Source organism: Primulina tabacum, chromosome 15, assembly GCF_025594145.1.
Source record: "Primulina tabacum isolate GXHZ01 chromosome 15, ASM2559414v2, whole genome shotgun sequence".
Lineage (NCBI taxonomy): Eukaryota > Viridiplantae > Streptophyta > Magnoliopsida > Lamiales > Gesneriaceae > Primulina > Primulina tabacum.
Genome location: NC_134564.1, coordinates 18,521,487 through 18,528,779, shown reverse-complemented (window position 1 = coordinate 18,528,779; position 7,293 = coordinate 18,521,487). Strand labels below are relative to the sequence as shown.

General features: G+C 35.0%; 1 long non-coding RNA gene across 1 annotated transcript; it reads left to right on the top strand.

Annotated features, from left to right (window-relative positions):
- The first annotated feature begins 566 nt into the window (after positions 1-566).
- Positions 567-4,968, top strand: LOC142527483 (uncharacterized). The gene is made up of 2 exons (XR_012815469.1): positions 567-709; positions 3,689-4,968. It is a non-coding gene; the product is annotated as an uncharacterized LOC142527483 (long non-coding RNA).
- Positions 4,969-7,293: the final 2,325 nt, after the last annotated feature.

Sequence of the window (7,293 nt, the reverse complement as noted above, 5' to 3'; positions counted from 1 at the left end):
TAATTATTTGTATGCATTTTATGCATAATTCATGCATGATAGGATTTAATTCATGAAATTTTAAAAGTTCATGCATTAGGGTTTCTAGATGCATTTCGCGCTCGAACGAGTAACGGAGACCGGCGAATTTTCAGGAAAATTATTTTATTACATGATTAATTTTTATTAACTAAAATAAGGTATGTCAAATTTTATCGAATCGTGAGACTTTTTGAATATTAGGTATTTTTATTTTATTTTTATTTTTAAAAATGAGAATTTATTGGGTATTTTAAATTTTCAAAAATGGGCTTTTATTGGGTATTTTTATTTTTATTTTTATACGGTACGCAAATTTTATCGAATCGTGAGACTTTTTGAGTGTTCGACTAATATTTTCAAAAACTTTTCAACACGAAATATTTTGCGGGAGTGTGTTTGAATTTAATGGGCCTATTTTTAAGCTTATTGGGCATAAAACTCTTTTTAAAAAGTAATTAGCAAATTAAGGCACACTAAGTTATTTGTTAACCATTTAAATAATACATAATTACCTTTAACCTAAACCTAATCATTAGCCACTCCCCACCACCGGACACCCACCATTTCAGAAACATATTCTCACGGTTTTCAGAACATTTCATCAAGAAAGCTTCGGTCTCCTCTATTCTTGCAAAGAATAATTCTTCCGGCGTTCGTTCTTCGATCTTCTCGCGCAAATATCATCAAGGCACGCATGTATTCTTTTTTTTTTGTATCATTCACGCCATATCTAGGAAAAATGTTTGTTAAAGCATGTGAATCTTTCGATCTATGCATATGTATCCCTCGGCGTCGGTTTAAGCTTTAAGCTATGGCATTATCTGATGTTCACTCACGTTTGGTTGTAATTTGCTGCAAGGGGGCTGTCGGTGGCTGTCATTAGAGGTCTGAACCACGTGATTTCATGCAGGGAAATAGGCTTGACTCATGTTCGACCGTGTGTTTCAAGGGCCGATAGATTGTAGCGTTAGGTCTATCTTGGGACGTAGATCGCACCGGGTGGCCGACAATATGAGGGAGTCTCCAGGACTTGGACTTGTCTCTGATGGTCCGGGTCACGATCTGGATGCGCCTGAACGCCGATGGCCTTATCCCTAAGGCTGCTCGAGGGGTTCGAATCCAATGGAGAACGGTTGGGTGTTTTGGAGTGCCTACCGAGAGGGGGCGATTTTCCAGCGTGCATTGGGCCTGGTCCGGGATAATGGTAGGTCTAGTAAAGTCTGGTATTGACCCATAGTATTTTGGTTTGAGGCTGGTTGGGGTGGCCATCATGTTTGGGCCGAGACCAAGTGGGTGGGGTTTTCTAATTTAATGCTAGAAATTTCAGTAGCGTGCAGAGAAATCGTGGGAACTTTGGGTGGTTCAAATCAGGTCTACTTTGATGGTAATAAGTGGTGTTTTAAGTTGGGAAAATTTTGATTGATTTTCGGTTCGATTCGATTTAAAATCGGGACCTCGGTCCAAGTTTTAAAACGAATCAGTTAATTTTTTTATTGGGCTTGAGTTTACATCTAAGAAGTATTTTAAATATGTTTTGGGATGTTCTAAGGAGTTTGGAAAGCTTCGGTCAAATTTTAAGGTTCATGGGTAAAACGGTAATTTTTGGTTTTCTAGGGACAAAATGGTCATTTTGCACTCGGGTGAGATTTTGGTACTGGCAGCACCCTGAGCACAAATTTATGATATTTTAAAATTTTATCATCATGTTTACGATTTTTACGCAATTATGATAAATACGTCGCATGCTTGGTTTTAAGGAAAAGTTACGTATATGCATGTTTTATTAAGTGGTGAATATGATGTTATTTTTTAAGGATGAGAATTGGTTGTGACTGAGGATGTATATATATACGATGACATGAGATATGATGAGCTGAGGCCAAGACTTAGTGGACAGGTAATGTTGTCACTGATGTCCCTGCCGCCCGGTATCGTGGTTATACGTAGATGGATCCATCGTTAGAGCTGATACGAAAGTCACAACTAATGAACTGAATTCAATTAAATGAAAATGTATACGTATATGATGACACGAGATGACATGATTTGACATGATATGATTTTACACGACACTTTTATGTTATGCTTTTAAGTTCATGAATGATATGTTAAGTATGATATTTTTCACTGTTGTGTGCCATGTATATGTACTTGTTATTCCTGGTACAGGTGTGTTGAGTCTTTAGACTCTGAGTTTGATGCTGAGTAGACTAGAGGTGCTTAACTCGGAGTAGGCAGCTCTGGTGCGGTGACATAACCCGAGGACCGCATGTTTTTCCGCATTTGATTTATGAGTTTTGAGAGAAGTTAAATATTTTTATACGTTGAAGATATTACGATCTCTACATGTTTACGTTTGAACTTTGATGACGTTGGTTATTTTTAAACAACGCTATTTTTATAGTCAAATAAATATGATTATTTTAAATGTTATTTTGCGAATACGAGCTTTAAAAAAAATATATTCGCACTTTTAAAATGAGTAGATGTTTCAGCTCTGGAAAGGCCTGAACTGCCGCTGGTCTTATCCCAAAGGCTGCTCGAGGGGTTCGAATCCAATAGAGATCGGTTGGGTGTTTTGGAGTGCCTACCGAGAGGGGGCGATTTTCCAGCGTCCATGGGGCCGGGTCCGGGATTATGGTAGGTCCAGTAGAGTCTGGTATTTACCCCTAGTAGTTTGGTTTGACGCTGGTTGGAGTGGCCAGCATGTTGGCGCCGAGACAAAGTGGGTGGGGTTTTTGAATTTAATGCTAAAAATTTTAGTAGCGTGCAGAGAAATCGTGGGAACTTTGGGTGGTTCGAATCAGAGAGTTTAAGGTCTACTTTGATGGTATTAAGTGGTGTTTTAAGTTGGGAGAATTTTGGTTGAATTTCGGTTCGATTCGAGTTAAAACCGGGACCCTGGTCCAAGTTTTAAAATGAATCAGTTAAGTTTTGTATTGGGCTTGAGTTTACGTCTAAGAAGTATTTTAAATATGTTTTGGGATGTTTTAAGGAGTTAGGAAAGCTTCGGGTCAAATTTTAGAGTTCCATGGGTAAAACGGTAATTTTTTGGTTTCTAGGGGCAAAATGGTCATTTTGCACCCGGGGTGAGATTTTGGTACCGGCAGCACCCTGAGCACAAATTTATGATATTTAAATGCATAATGTTTACGATTTTTATGCAATTATGATAAATACGTCGCATGCTTGGTTTAAAGAAAAATTTACGTATATGCATGTTTTATTATGTGGTGAATATGAAGTTATTTTTGAAGGATGGGAATTGATTGTGACTGACGATGTATATGTATATGATGACATGAGATATGATGAGTTGAGGCCAAGGCTCAGTGGACAGGTAATGGTGTCGCAGATGTCCCCGCCACCCGGTACCGTGGTTATACGTTGATGGATCCATCGATAGAGCTGACACGATAGAGCTGATACGAACCTCACAACTAATGAACAGAATTTAATTAAATGAAAATATATACGTATATGATGACACGAGATGACATGATTTGACATGATATGATTTTACATGACACATTTATGTTATGCTTTTAAGTTAATGAAAGATATGTTGAGTATGATATTTTTCACTGCTGTGTGCCATGTATATGTACTTGTTATTCCTGGTACAGGTTTGTTGAGTCTTTAGACTGACTAAGCGTGTGTGATGCAGGTGAGTTTGATGCTGAGGAGACTGGAGGTGCTGAACTCTGAGTAGGCAGCTCTGTTGCGGTGACATAACCCGAGGACCGCATGTTTTTCTGCATTTGATTTATGAGTTTTGAGATGAGTTAAACATTTTTATACGTTGATGATATTATGATCTTTACTCGTTTATGTTTACGTTTGAACTTGGATGATGTTGGTTATTTTTAAACTTATTTTAAATGTTATTTCGTGAATATGAGATTTAAAAAAAATTAAAAATTTCCGCACTTTTTAAATTTAGTAGACGTTTCAGTTGGTATCAAAACAAGGGTCCTGTATAGGGTTGTGACACCGCCATCTTCTGCAGCTTAGTCTTCATGCCTCAAAGCTGTAAGCTTTAATGTTTTAAATGATTTACGACTATCACCTGCATGTTTACATGACATACGTTTTACAGTGACTTACAGTACATGTCTATCTATCAATACGTTTTGAGATTAGATGCTTCAAAATTTTTATACATATTACGACATGAAATGAAAAATTATTTATGATTTTCATGCATGCTGGTTTTGTGGTAGAATTGGACATAAATAAGAATTTTGCTATTGGGCATTAGGAGAGATCAGAAATGATTTGACTATATTAATTTCGGTTAGTAGTATTGATGTTCTACTCGTGGGTAATAAGAATTTTGCCTTTGGGACTTGTAGATTTTCTAAGAAATTACTGATGGTTCGTGGTTGCTAGCAGAGTTAATTTTTGAGGATTCCTTGTAAGGATTAATGATTCGAAGACTACGACGATCTTTGGAAGTATAAAAACGTAGAATTTATTTAGGATGTATGCTCTCTACCTAGTTTTACTTAAGGATTGAATTGCATGAATTGAGAATTTTAAGGACCTAATTGTAATAACCAATAATTTGAGGACCTAAGTGCAAAAATAAAATTCTAAGGGACTATTTTCGAATTTACGGAATTTTGGGATTAAATTTTGAGTTTTGAGAATTTTAAGGTTTAATGATGTAAAAATCGAAAATTTTGGGTATCTGGAATGCAAATTTTGTATGGTTGTAGGGCCAAAATGGTAATTTCGAAAACTTTAAAGGCCAAATTGCAAATTCCGAAATTTTTGAGGATTGAATTCGAACTTGGAGGAACACTTGGGTTAAATCACTAATTTTTCAAGGTTATGGGAATTGATTTTGGGTTTAATAAGCTTAAAATTATTGAACTTTATGATACGGGGAACCTACAAAATGGAATTAGGAACACCAAGAACTTATGGGTAATTGTGGAATTTTCGAGATTAAGGACAAATTGAATAATATTCGAGGAAAGTAAGAATTAATTTTACAATTTTTAAGAAATTTGGGAACTTATTTAGCAATAAGTGAGAATTGAATGATTTAAATGATAGGAATTTTCGATGATTTAGGCTTGAAGAAAATTTAGATATATGGTTATAATGTTATAATGAATGGTAATCAAGGACATTATACGATGAATCAATCCTTGGCTTGAAAATTTAAGCGTTAATAAAATAATGTTTTGGCAAATTAAGAGTTTAAAGTGATGACGATTTTATGTAAAGTTTATATGTTAGTTAAGTTATAAGAATAAATATTGAGTTAGAAAATTTTTGGGAACTTAAGTTTGATGTGTCATAAGTTTTAGTCATGATATTAACAGTTAACATTATACCTTGGGGGAATTTAAATTTTTTTTATAAAGTTGGGTATGATGGATTGTTATGTTAATTAATAGACGCAGGTAAGAGGTGAGGTAGAAACCTTGTCTTGAAGAATTTTGAAAGTCATTAACAAACTTGGGACTAAACGGATATGTGTATTGGAGTTATACTATCTAATACTACTTTGTGTTGCATAATCTTGAATTTTTAAGTTTATGAGTTAGGCGTTTATATAAAAATTTTAGTTGAAATAAAGACAAAAGAGAATTAGTTGTGTTCAGCATAGGTTACAGGAACGAATGTTAAGATTTTTACCGAGTAAGAAATCTAAAATCGGGATATGGGGATTCTAGAACTCTAGGGGCTATAAGTGAAGTTTATTTATTAAAGTTAGTCTAAGCTACCATGGGATAACTTATTAAGTTTTATACGCTAGAATTAATTAAGCATTAAGAATGCGATATTCGTTCCAATGAGAAAAGTTCAAGTGTCTTAGGCCTCAACTATATTGTAATTGGAAAAAAACAGTTTAAGCATGTAATTGATACTAGAATGGTTTTATTATTAAGGTAGAAGATCGATATTGCCTTTCTTGGGTTTTATGGATTAACGTTACTCGAATTTAAGATTTGCAACAATTTTATATTTGGGGTATACTTGTAAATAGTTAAATTACGTAAGTTTGGTGCCGTAAGATAAAGATTCGATTCAATGATCTAAGGCAAATTTTGTTATAGGGTTAAGATAAGATTTAACTTTTAAGTGTATCACCGAGGATAGCAGTCGGTCATTAAATTTTGGGGCTAAGGTTTCCTAAGTTGAACTGCCTAAATGCTAACGTAATAGGACGTTGGACATTATGGGTATAGTATAAGAAAAATATGGTGCAATAAGTTTGGACATCCATTTCTAGTATGGGGAATTGCGAGAAAGTCAGAAATTTGAGGACATACAAAAATAGAACTAAGTCACCATAAGTCGTTTTAAGTTGCGATTCGCAGACGAGGATTTTGGTAGGCAAATTTAATTAGGATTGAGGTGACGTAAGGACAACTTATTGAAAGGGGATCCGTTTTAGGTGTTCAAATGCGCAACGGAAGATAAAATTTCGAAAATCATACATTTTCAAGAGCATAAAACCGAACACCTCTACTAAGATGTGTAGCAAATACAAAACACAAGCATATGACATTCATAGTGTGTTTAGAAATCTTTACCTATCAATCTCAAAGATTGATGTTATGGCTCCAACTAAGGTGTAAACACCTTAGCTCTTGATGGCAAGACAATCTTCAAGCTCTCCTTGCTCCAAAATTAGGCCCACCACCAACTAGCTAGAACCCATCTTATTTTGCACTAGAAAAATAAGAGAATTTTTCAATGAGAAGTGGATTGTTTCTCCAACAATTGAAGAACAAAGTGGAGAGAAAAATGAGGAGAATATCCCCTTCAAAATTTCGGCCATCTCATTGTGTAGGAGGGAAGGGAAGACTTTTCTTGGTCCTTGAAAAAGTTGAGTTAAGCATGTACATGCGCCATGCCTTGGTTGTACAAAAAGTTGTCTCCCAACTCTTCACCTCCCTTGCATGCCTTTTTGAGTGCTCTTGTAACAATTACAAGGCCCATGGACTTTAATTTAATTGTCTCAAATATATTTGAGTCCAATTAAACTTTACTTGATTTTACTCAAGCCCACTAGTTTAATAATTATTTCTAATTGGGCTCTACAAGGCCCAATGTTATTTAATTAATTCAACACTTGAACTAATTTAATTATTTGCACTCTACTAGGCCCACTAGTGTTTAATTAATTCAACACTTGAATTAATTTAATTTAGTCCATAATAATGTTTATGAAAATCACAATTTCCAAATACATTATTCACTTGGCTTACTTTTAATCTAGGAACACTTCCACAAATTAAAAGTTATATT